The 12,720-nt window shown below is 48.5% G+C and overlaps 1 protein-coding gene across 1 annotated transcript in view; it reads left to right on the top strand.

Annotated features, from left to right (window-relative positions):
- ATP5PD (ATP synthase peripheral stalk subunit d) overlaps positions 1 to 12,720 on the top strand; it is a 55,680-nt gene that overhangs the window by 2,808 nt on the left and 40,152 nt on the right. The window lies entirely within an intron of this gene.

Genomic DNA, 12,720 nt, shown 5'->3' with positions numbered 1-12,720 from the left:
CACCCCTCATCTCGGCCGGGTCCAGTGGTCCGAGCAGCGGGCTGCCGGGCTGCAGACGCGGGCTAGGCGGAATCATTTGCATGTCATTAGCATATCATTTCTCCTGCTCCCTCCGAGTGCAAGGAAGGGCTCCCGGAGGGGGGAGGAGAAAGCGTGTGATTAAGGGGCTCTACCTCTCAGCGGAGTCCGGTGGGAGGCCACGGTGGAGGACGCGTTCTTTGTCGGCTTTAGCCCCCCAGTGGTCCTTCCACTGAAAGCTGGAGCTTGAGGGCCACACCCAGAAGAACTCTGGCATCTGGGGCGGGCCAGGCGCGCCAAGAAGGTTACCCCTCAGACCCTGGGGGCGGGTCAGAGGACGCCCACCACCTTCCGCAGGCGCCACTCAGACTTGCAGGCCCTTTTCCATCTTCTCCACCTAGCCAGCCCTTAAAATGCATTATTTAAAGCTTTTTCAGTTACTGCAAAGTTATGGTCATCGAGACAGTGTGGTACTGGGGTGTCTGCTGACTTGGTCGGAAAAGCACGAGACTTTTGATCTGGGGGTGGGGGTTCAAGCCCCAGGTTGGGTGCGGAGATTACTAAAAATAAATAAACTTTAAAAAGGACAGTGTGGTACTGGCATAAGGATAAACTTATAGATCAAATGGAAAAGAATTCAGAATAAATCCTTGTATTTCTGATCATCTGGTTTTCCACAAGGGTGTTGAGACAGCCCAGGGTGGAAAGAATGGTCTTTTCAGCAAATGGTGCTGGAACAACGGAAAATCTGCACGCAAAAGGATGAGCCTGGACTCTGCCGCGCACTATGACAAAGAGGGGGAAAGCTCATAACTAAAACAATAAAATTTTTAGAAGAAAACATGGGAGTAAATCTTGATGACCTTGAACAAGGCAATGGATTCTTAGATACGACACCGAACACCAGTGACACTCGAAATTAAAAACTTTCATGTGCCAAAACACCATCAAGAAAGTGAAAAGATAGTACTCAGAAAGGGACAAAATATTAGCAAATTTTGTATCTGATAACTTGAATGGAGAATATACGAGGAACTCCTACAGTTCAACAACAGAGAGGCAAATAAACCCATTTGAAAATGGGTAAAGGATCTGAGCAGACATTTCTCCAAAGGAGACATATAAATGGCCAATAAGCACATGAATAGAAGCTCTGGGTCCCTGGGTGGTTCAGTCAGTCAAGTGCTGGACTCTTGATTTCAGCTGGGGTCTTTCTTTCTTTCTTTTTTTTTTTTTAAGTTTTATTCATTTATTTGTCAGGCAGAGATCACAAGTAGGCAGAGAAGCAGCAGGCAGAGAGAGAGAGGGAAGCAGGCTCCCTGCTGAGCAGAGAGCCTGATGCAGGGCTCGATGCCAGGGTCCTGGGATCATGACCTGAGCCAAAGGCAGAGGCTTTCACCCACTAAGCCATCCAGATGCCCTATCAGCTGGGGTCTTGATCTCAGAGTTGTGAGTTCAAGCGTTGCTTTGTGTTCCGTTCTGGATGAAGAGTCTGCTTAAAAAAAAAAAAAGAAAAGATGTTCAACATCCTTAGATATCAAGGAAATCCAAATCAAAACCACAATGAGAGGGGCGCCTGGGTGGCTGAGTGGGTTAAAGCCTCTGCCTTTGGCTCAAGTCATGATCCCAGGGTCCTGGGATGGAGCCCCGAATCGGGCTCTCTGCTCAGCAGGGAGCCTGCTTCCTCCTCTCTCTGACTGCCTCTCTGCCTACTTGTAATCTCTGTCTGTCAAATAAATAAATAAATAAAATCTTAAAAAAACAACAACAACAACAAATCACAATGAGATACCACTTCACACCCGGTAGGATGGCTTAAGTCCTGGGTGAATTATGTCGGAGATATTTACATTAGTTGTAAGGTACATCTTAGACATTAAGTCATCTCCGTGACTATGTCTCATTTCTTGCCAATGGTCTCTGGGCTGGGGTTGGCCCTTACACAAAGGGACATTTGCCTTAGCCTGAGTTTCCATGGATACAAACATTGCGAGGAGGGAATGGGATCCATTAAAGTGCATCCATGGTCCTCTAGGGATGGTCTCAGGCGTGTATGGGGTACAGAAGGGATCCTACTCCAGGGTCTGCACCATCTCAGCACCCCCCTCCCCCACTTCAGCCTGGTTTAGTCCTGTGAGTGGCAGTCCTGCTCCTGGGTACTCAGAACAGACGGAATGCAGCTGTCTCCCCCATCCTTGGGGACTCTGGCGGGATCCAGGGACTTAATACCCGGGAACTTCCTAGAAGTTCCCACCCTCTTTTTTCCAGGATCTCACTGTTCTCTGGGGAGCTCCACGTTTAACTTTGACCTCTGCTTCATCAAGATAAAATTGATAGAGCTGTGGGAACACTCCCTCCACCTTCCTGGACCGTGAGTGCTTCTCGAGGGTGCAGTTCTCAGCAGGCTGGAGCATGGTCACGGTGGCCACAGAGCTCCGAGTCAGGGTGGCGGCCTTCCCCAGGCTTCCTCTCTGATTCTGTCCCCTAAGTGCTGCTGGTCTAAGTGCACAGCCTAGCATCACGTCCCATTTCGTGAGGGCCTATGGACAGCTGTCACTATGTGAGTGGCTAGGGACACAGAGTTGGAAGGGTCACCATCCTACAGATCAAGGAACTGGGGCATCTGCGCACAGAGAGAGGGAGGCACTTGTGGGAGAACATACATTTTCAGGAATTCATAGTAAGTAATTTGTACTTACTAGCACAATCACAGTACGTCAGGACAGATATCAGCTACCACCACATTCTGTTGCTGGTTGGCCGGATCCTCTGAGATCTCTGGACGCATGTGGCTGTTCCCTTTCCCTGGAACACTGTCTCCAGGAGCCTTGTCTTCATCCGATTGGCCCCTCGTTGGTCTTCAGGTGACCACTTTGTAGCCCCTTCCTCCAAGAAGGCCTCTCAGACCCTATGGGTTGAGGCATTAATCCCCCTGAGTGCTGCATTGTCTCCCACTAAGCTCCTTGAGGTTTAGGAGCTTTCTTCCTGGACGATCAGTACTTCCCCAGCACTTCGCACAGTGTGTAACGCAGGGTTATAATAGCTACGAGAAGGGTCGACACATATGGAGTGCTGTCCAGGTCCTGGCTCACTGGCTGAAATGAAGGAATGGATGAACTATTGCCCATCCAAGTAATGCCCCCATTTCTGGGTCTTAGCACCCTAAGCCCACAGTCTCGGATTCTTTTTTTGTTTGTTTGTTTATTTATTTGACAGAGAGAGATCACAAGTAGGCAGAGAGGCAGAGAGGGAGAGGAGGAAGCAGGCTCCCTGCTGAGCAGAGAACCTGATTCAGGACTCCATCCCAGGACCCTGAGATCATGACCTGAGCTGAAGGCAGAGGCTTAACCCACTGAGCCACCCAGGCGCCCCCACAGTCTGGAATTCTTTAAAAATATTTTAACTCTTGAGGCGCCTGGGTGGCTCAGTGGGTTAATGCTGCTTCCAGCCGGCAACGGGAGAAGAATTAGGCACAAACAAGTCAGCTGCCAGAGACTGGGAGCAGGGGACAACAGTCCAAAAGGGCTGCGGCCACGAGCAACTCCACAGTCTCACTTTTATGGGATAGAAACAATAGCCAACAGAAGGACCGATGAAGGTCAAACGTTAGTCACGTCTGGCAGGCAAGCAAGGAGGAGGATCAAGTGTATAGTTAACCAAGCACATTCAAAGGACTCATCCAACTAACGACGGGAAGAGAAAGGAGCGACAAGGAAAAAGGGAAGCAGGCGGTTTTCGCCCCACCCTGAGCTGACGGGCGTCCCCGGAGCCAGCGGCAGGCCCGGCATCCGCAGCTGCCCAGCTTCACGGTCGTACGTCGTCCTTTTCCCCAAAGACCCGTTGCCAGTATATGCACTTCTCGAGGCCATATCTAAACGTGCCTGGTAACTAGGAAAATCCTCCAGGGGTTACAGTTTAAGCAACAAATTGTTCCGAGGGGCAGCAGCAGGTTAAGCCTCTGCCTTCCGCTGAGGTCATGATCTCAGGGTCCTAGGAACGAGCCCTGCATCGAGCTCTCTGCTCAGCGGGGAGCTTGCTTCTCCCTCTCTCTCTGCCTGCCTCTCTGCCTATTTGTGATCTCTCTCTCGCTCTCTCTGTCAAATAAATAAATAAAACTTTTAAAAATATATATTTTAAGGACTTAAAAGTCTGAGGATGGGATCCTGGTCTCTCTGCCCCTCTCCCTGGCTCTTGGCCTCTGGCTGTGACCCTGTGCTGTCCCTGGCTTTGTCCCTGCTGAAACCACGGGGGCAACCTGTCTGGGCTGTCCTGGACGCTACTGGTGGCTGGACCCCTCAATGTCTTCTTGTTTACAGTCCCTTTCCCTCTCCACCAGCACTGGGGCTGCTTCTCCATTCTTTCTCTTTTTCACTCTTCTGCCGGTTTGCCCTACTCTGCCCAGGGCGTGTGGCAGCTTGTCGGCTGGCCGCAGAGGTCTATCCAGTTGGCCATTTGCCTGAAGACCCCGTGAATTCAGATCTGATGGGCACGGCCTGTCCTGGAGCTGGCCATAGATGCTGGCAGTGATGTTGGGCACCCACTGCTTCTACCCTCCCCTCTGCCCCAGCCCCCACCTCCTGGGGGGGGGGGTGGCGTAGGTGTCCTACTCTCTCCCACTCCGGAGCAGCACATTGCCTTATGCTGGGGCTGGGCTGGGAAATAGAACAAGAGAAACCACAGGGTGACCTCATAACCCCTGATTTGGGATTGTCCCTGTGCTTAGTCCTGGCCCGAGTTCAGGGGCAATGGTCATAAATCAGGCAGTCAGTCACTTCTAGAACTATGGCCTGGACACAGCGCTCTCTCCAAATAACCACTTTGCTCTCTCCTAGCCTGGGAGGGGGGTGTTGGAAGGGGGCTCCCTTGGCTCTGGGGTCACCCTTTCATCTTGTGTCCCTAATTCCTTCTCCTGATTCCTCCTTCTTGCCTCTTAACCAGCCTAGGCCCCCCTTCTCCAGAGCTCCAGGCCCCTCTCCTTGTGATTTTCTGTCACCCAACTCAGCGTGTCCCCACAACACCCTTGCCATCTTCCTTTTCAGACTGGGCCCCGCTTCTGTTCTCTGAGGGTCCGGGCTTCCCTCCCTTCCCTTCACCTCCATCGTCACCTCCAGCGACTCATGAATTCCACGGACTGCTCTTTCCCGTCTTGCTGGTCTGTCTTACCCGGCTGGTGCCACATCAGACCTATGCAGTGCAGACCCTGAACCTCAACAGGACCTCTCCACTTAGCCTCCCCTGCCTGGACTGCCAGATTCATCTTCCCAAATCACCCACCTTTTTCAGGGGCTATACCTAAAAGCCTTCCCTGGCATTGGGTGCCTGAACCACTCTGCCCACACCTGGGCAGGGCTCTGGACACACACCGATTTCCCAACCCGTCCAGCCCACGCGCTGATAGCTCACCTGTTGCACTCAGCTCGCATCTACCCACCCCTGCGCGCATGCTTGCATCTACCCCCCACCCCCCCGCGCATTCCTGCCCTCCCTTATTTCCGCTGCTCAAGTCCTCACTCCACCTCCAAGACCTTCTTTCTCACTCCCACTCAGCCTCCATCAGGCAAACTGGATCATGCCATTCCCTGAAGGACCTCTCTCCACGGTGCCCAGGGCACTGAAGAATCAAGGTCAGGTCTGCCCGCCGCCTAGTCCTCTGCTGGTCCCTTCCCTTCTTTTGCTCTGGTCCTGACCGGCGTTTGATCATGCCCCTGTTTTCACGCCCGGGCTAGCCCACTACCGTGGAAACTCCCACAGTTTATTAGGACAGAAGCCACGTGCCACCTCTTCTAGAGAGTTATCCATGGTGGTCCCTGATGTCACAGCTTCCTGAGCCAGGACCACCTCGGGGATAACCAGCTTTGGTATCTCCAGCATCTGGCAGAGCACCCAACACATAGCCTTCAACAGGTGCTGTGTTGGCTTCCTGGGGCTTCCACAAAGGAAAGGACCACGGACTGGGGGGCTAAGACAACAGAAACATATTCTCTCACAGTTCTAAAGGCTGGAAGTCTGAGATCAAGTTGTGGGCAGGGTTGGTTCTCTCTGGAGCTCTGAGGGAGAATCCATTGCACACCTGTCTCCTGGCTTCTGGGGGCTGCTGGCGCTCCTTGGCTTGTGGTAGGATCATCCCAATTTCTCCCTCCATCTTCTCTTTGTGTCTGGATATCTCTGTGACTCTGTTTTCTTATAAAGACACTGGTTATTGGATTAGAGCCCACCTTACTCCAATATAACCTCATCTTAAGTAATTATGTCTACAAAGACCCTGTTTCCAAATCAGGTCACATTTTGAGGTTCCAGGTGGGCATGAGTTTTGGGGGGCACTATTCAACCCAGGAAGGTTGCCCAAGATGCACTTGTGGCCTGATGGAGTCACCCATCTTCAGGGGGCAGCCCCAGGCCCCCCTCCACCGAGACATCTTCCCTGGGGCTCCTGGCCTGCCTCCTTCTGCACTGAGTCTCCTTCCCTTGGGAACCGTGGGGGTTTTTAGCATTTCTCGCTAAGTCTAAAGTTCCTGCTGGGTGTAAATCTACCCAGAGGAGTTCTGAATCATCACTCATATAGGCTGTTGTGCAAGACTCACATTTAAACAAGTTCTGGTCTCTCTTAAAATGAAACAAAACCAAAGGTCTATCCTCCGTCCATTCCTATTTCCCTCCAACGCCTGCTCCAGCCCCATCTACGGCCCAACTGGATAGGAAAGTGCTTCCAGAACTCTCCTCCTTCCTCTGTCCTCAAAAGCTGAACTTCTACCCCTTCTGGTCATTCCTGGGTCACCACATCTGAAGGACATGTTTTGTCCTCACCTAAGGCCTCTGGCCCCACTGACCACTCCCTCCTTGAAATTCGTTCTTTCCTTGGCTTGCAAGACATCGTTCTCACCTGGGTTTCCTGCCACTTCTCTTGCCACTCTTGCTGTTTACCCTTGACCTTTGTGGGGTTTTAAAAATTTTTATTTATTTATTTGAGAGAGACAGAGAGAGCAAGAGAGGGGGAGGGTCAGAGGGAGAAACAGACTCCCCACTGAGCAGGGAGCTCAGTCCCTATGTGGGACTCAATCCCAGGACTCCAGGATTATGACCTGAGCTGAAGTCCCTTAACCTACTGAGCCAACCAAGCGCCCTACCCTTGACCTTTATGAATGGCAGAGCTCCACAGACTCTGACCTTCACCCTGTCCTCTTTTGCGCCACACCTGTGGCTCCAGCCACCACCTGTATCCTGATGAGCCCGCATTCCAGATATCAAACCTACCACCCTCTCTTGTGTGCCTCAAAGGCACCCAAACCCAACATCAACCAGTGTTTGCTGTGGATGCTGTCCTCCACTGCCCCTCCCCCACACCACAGCCAAACCAGGTCCTTCTTCTGGAATCTGTTTCAGTAAATGGAGGTACCAGCATCCCATAACCTTCCTTGACCTTCCACGACCTTTGGTCTCTCTCCTGTGCCATATCTAATCCATAACCAAGTCCTGCTCACTTTACTTCCTAGTATTTCTCTCTTCTGGCCGCCTGCCCTCATCTCCACCATCACCAGCCCTGGACCGTTGTTGTCCATCTGAGACCTCAAATTCCTGTTCAACACTATAGCTGCCCTGATATTTCTACAAAGTAAGTCTGATCTTGCCTGATTTCTCACCCTGCTTAAGACTCTATGGTGGCTGGGATGCCTGGGTGGCTCAGTGGGTTAAGCGGCTGCCTTCGGCTCAGGTCATGATCCCAGCGTCCTGGGATCAAGTCCCACATCGGGCTCCTTGCTCGGCAGGGAGCCTGCTTCTCCCTCTGCCTCTAGCCTGCCACTCTGTCTGCTTGTGCTTGCGCTCTGTATCTCTCTCTCTCTAACAAATAAATAAAAATCTTAAAAAAAAAAAAAAAGACTCTACGTTGGCTTTCTAGGACTTGCAGGATGAAGATGAGCTCCTGGTATAGTGACAAGACCCTCAAAGCCTGGCCCTTGCTCGCTCTTTCAGCCCCAAATCTCTCTTCCTCACTCACTGCCTCCAGCCACATTGGCCTTCTCTGCTTGCCATGTGCGCCCAGCTGCAGGGGTTTTACCTCTCCTGGCCCCCTTGCATGGAGGACTGTCCTGATCCCTTTTGCCTGGAAACTTCTATTATTTCACATCATGGCTCAAACATCACCTCCTTCAGTAAGACATCCCTTATTTCCCTGGTGAGGCTGGTTTCCATGGTTATTTCTCCTAGCACATCTACCTCTCCTCTTTGACCTTTGCACTATTGTGCATTTATATTGATTTAAATCAGGAGTTGGCACATTTTATATGTCAAGGGCCAAATGGTAGATATTTAAGGTTTTGCAAGACAGCCTCTGTTGCAACTCTGCCATTGTGAGCAAAAGCAGCTATACACAATATGTAAACAAACGAGCATGGCTGTGTTCCAATAAAACTTTATTTATGGACACTGAAATCTGAATTGTGTAACTTTGATGTGTTACAAAATATTCTTCTTTTTTTATTTTTATTTTTTTTAATTTTTTTTTTTTTTAGATTTTTATTTATTTGGCAGACAGACCACAAGTAGGCAGAGAGGCAGGCAGAAAGAGAGAGGAGGAGAAGGCAGGCTCCCTGCTGAGCAGAGAGCCCGATGTGAGGCTCGATCCCAGGACCCTGGGATCATGACCTGAGCCAAAGGCAGAGGCTTTAACCACTGAGCCACCCAGGCGCCCCCAAAATATTCTTCTTTTGATTTCTTTTCCCCACTAAAAAATGTAAGAACCTGGGGACGCCTAGGTGACTCAGTCGGCTGGGCATCTGCCTTCAGCTCAGGTCGTGAACCCAGGGTCCTGGGATCTAGTCCCCCGTTGGGCTCCCTGCTCAGCCAGGAGCCTGCCTCTCCTTCTGCCTGCTGCTCCCCGTGCTTGTGCACTCTCACTCTCTCTTTCTGACAAATGAATAAACAAAATTTTTAAAAACTGTAAGAACCTTGGGGCGCCTGGGTGGCTCAGTCTTTACGCATCTGCCTTTGGCTCAGGTCATGATCCCCGGGTCCTGGGATCGAGCCCCCCATCAGGCTCCCTGCTCAGTGGGAGGTCTGCTTCTCCCTCTCCCAACCCCTTGCTTGTGTTCTCTCTGTTGCTATGTCTTTCTCTGTCAAATAAAGAAAATCTTAAAAGAAAAAAAAAGTAAGAACCATTCTTAGCTTGCAAGCTATACAGCAATGGGTAATGGGCCACCGTTTGCTGATACTTGGCATGGGATGGCTCCTTGGTCATCTGTTCCCTTGAAGAGTGTGTGGCTAGACACATTCACCCCTTGTGACTGATCTTAGAGTTTCTCCTCCTCCACTCCCTGAGCTGCACCGGGGTGGAGACTCAGTCTATCTTGATTCCCACCGCAGCCCGCATGGGGAAGCCTGTGACTAGCCCACAGAACCATTCAGAGGACATTTGTGGAACACTGGAGCAAACTGGGCAGAAATCTAACCACTGATGTCCTCTCCCAACTACGTGTGAAATGCAAAAGCACTAAGCCACATATCCTCCAGGCAGGAAGAATCTAGTTGTAAACCAGGAAGAGTCAGCGCTCAGAAACACTTGGCAGGGAACCAAAAGCCTTTTAAAGGGTGCCCCTGGGCTTCTGACAGTTTGATTATTATTTATTTTGGCAAGGGTGAGCAGCTAAATGAATGTTGTTTAACTTTTCTTCATTTGAAGTATCTGGGCACATACATATCCTACTAACAACAGGGGTGTTTGAGGGTGGCTATTCTGAGCCCTGCAGGATGTTTGACATCCTTGATGCCTACCCCTGGTCCAGCTACTCAATTCCAGATATGCAACATGCCCATCTAGGGTGTGGGGAGTGAAGCACTTGCCAGGAGTGCAAAATTTACGGGATACCAAGAAAATTCAGTAATCAAGGCAAATAATTTAATGCAGTAATTCTAGAAAACCAGATCAACAAACTATGGCCAATGGAGTCACCTGGTTTCATGAATAAAATGTCAGCAGAATCAGGGTCAGTCTTAGTCTGAGGGGTTACAAAGCAAGTAGTACACGTGCTGGGTCAGATCTGCGCTTTATGTACTATTTTGATATTCTGCCCACCATGGATTTTTGCATTAGTTTTGATTTTGTAAAATATTGCATTAGAACATTTATCTTGATTACTGAGACTTTGGAGCCCTTTTTAATGCAGCAATCTTTTAAAATTATTAACATATCATGTATTATTTGTTTCACGGGTACAAATCTATGATTCGTCAGTCTTACACAATACACGGCGCTCACTGCAACACGTACCCTCCCCCATGTCCGTCGCCCAGCCACCCCAACCCTCCACTCCAGCAACCCTCAGTTTTTTTCCTGAGAGTACAAGTTTGTTATGGTTTGCCTCCCTCTCTGGCTTCATCTTGGTTCATTTTTTCTCTCTTCCTCTATGATCCTCTGCCTTGTGTGTCTCAAATTCCACAGATCAGTGAGATCATATGATAATGGTTTTCCCTGATTGAGTTATTTAGCTTAGCATAATACCCTCTAGTTCCATCCATGTCATTGCAAATGCAAGAGTTAATTTTTTGATGGCTCCATAATATTTCATTGTATATATATACCACATCTTTATTCATTCATCTGCCAATGGACATCTGGTCTCTTTCCATAATTTGGCTATCATGGACATTGTTGCTATAAACATTGGGGTGCACATGCCCATTCAGATCACTACATTTGTATCTTTGGGGTAAATACCTAATAGTGCAATTGCTGGGTCATAGGATAGCTCAACTTTTTGAGGAATCTCCATACTGTTTTCCAGAGTGGCTGCACCAGCTTGCATTCCACCACACTTAAACACCAAGAGTGTAGGAAGGTTTCCCTTTCTCTGCATCCTCACCAACATCTGTCGTTTCCTAACTTGTTAATTTTAGTCATTCTGACTGGCGTGAGGTGGTATCTCTGTGGTTTTGATTTGTATTTTCCTGAAGCCGAGTGATGTGGAGCACTTTTTCATGTGTCTGTTGGCCATCTGGATGTCTTCTTTGCAGAAATGTCTGTTCATGTCTTCTGCCTGTTTCTTAGTTGGATTTGTCTTCCTTGGGTTTTGAGTTTGTAAGTTCTTTTTTTTTTTTAAAGATTTTATTTATTTATTTGACAGAAGGAGATCACAAGTAGGCAGAGAGAGAGGAGGAAGCAGGATCGCTGCTGAGCAGACAGCCCGATCATGATCTGGGATCATGATCTGAACCGAAGGCAGAGGCTTTAACCCACTGAGCCACCCAGGAGCCCCGAGTTTGTAAGTTCTTTCTAGATTTGGATACTAGCCCTTTATCTGATATGTCATTTGTAAATACCTTCTCCCATTCTGTTGGTTATCTTTTGGTTTTGTTGACGGTTTCCTTTGTTGTGTAAAAGCTTTTTATCTTGATGAAGTTCCAATAGTTCATTTTTGCCCTTGCTTCCCTTGCCTTTGGCAATGTGTCTAGGTAGAAGTTGCTGTGGCTGAGGTCACAGGGGGTACTGTTTGTGTTCTACTCAAGGATTTTGATGGATCGCTATCTCACATTCCGGTCTTTCATCATTTTGAGTCTATTATTGTGTGTGGTGTAAGAAAATGGTCCAGGGGCGCCTGGGTGGCTCAGTGGGTTAGAGCCTCTGCCTTCGGCTCAGGTCATGATCCCAGGGTCCTGGGATCGAGCCCCGCATTGGGCTCTCTGCTCAGCAGGGAGTCTGCTTCCTCCTCTCTCTCTGCCTGTCTCTCTGCCTCCTTGTGATCTCTGTCTGTCAAATAAATAAATAAAATCTTTAAAAAAAAAAAAAAGAAAGAAAGAAAATGGTCCAGTTTCATTCTTCTGCATGTGGCTGTCCAATTTTCCCAACACCATTTGTTGAAGAGACTGTCTTTGTTCCATTGGATATTCTTCCCTACTTTGTCAAAGATTAGTTAACCATAGAGGTGAGGGTCCATTTCTGGGTTTTCTATTCTGTTCCATTAATCACTGTGTCTGTTTTGTGCCAGTACCATACTGTTTTGATGATTACAGGTTTGTAATAGAGCTTGAAGTCCAAAATTGTAATGCCACCAGCTTTGGTTTTCTTTTTCAACATTTCTCTGGCTATTCAGGGTCTTTTCTGGTACTATACAAAGTTTAGGATTATTTGTTCTCTTTCTATGGAAAAAGTGGATGGTATTTTGATAAGGATTTCATTTTAAATGTGTAGATTGCTCTAGGTAGCATGAACATTTTAACAATATTTGTTCTTCCAATCCATGAGCATGGAACGTTTTTCCATTTCTTTGTGTCTTCCTCAATTTCTTTCATGAGTGTTCTGTAGTTTTCTGAGTACAGATTCTTTGCCTCTTTGGTTAGATTTATTCCTAGGTATCTTACAGTTTTGGGTGCCATTGTAAATAGGATTGACTCCTTAATTTCTCTTTCTTCTGTCTCACTGTTGCATAGAAATGCAACTGATTTCTGTGCATTGATTTTATATCCTGCCACTTTTCTGAATTCTTGTATGAATTCTAGCAGTATTGAGATGGAGTCTTTTGGGTTTTCCACATTAAGTATCATATCATCTGCAAAGACTGAGGGTTTGGCTTCTTCTTTGCCAATTTAGATGCGTTTTATTTCTTTTTGTTGTTTGATTGCTGAGGCTAGGACTTCTAGTACTGTGTTGAACAGCAGTGGTGATAGTGGACGTCTCTGCTTTGTTCCTGACCTTAGGGGAAAAGCTCTCAGTTT

The sequence above is a fragment of the Mustela nivalis genome (genome assembly GCF_964662115.1).
Source record: "Mustela nivalis genome assembly, chromosome: 17".
NCBI lineage: Eukaryota > Metazoa > Chordata > Mammalia > Carnivora > Mustelidae > Mustela > Mustela nivalis.
This window is presented reverse-complemented; position numbering and strand designations above follow the sequence as displayed.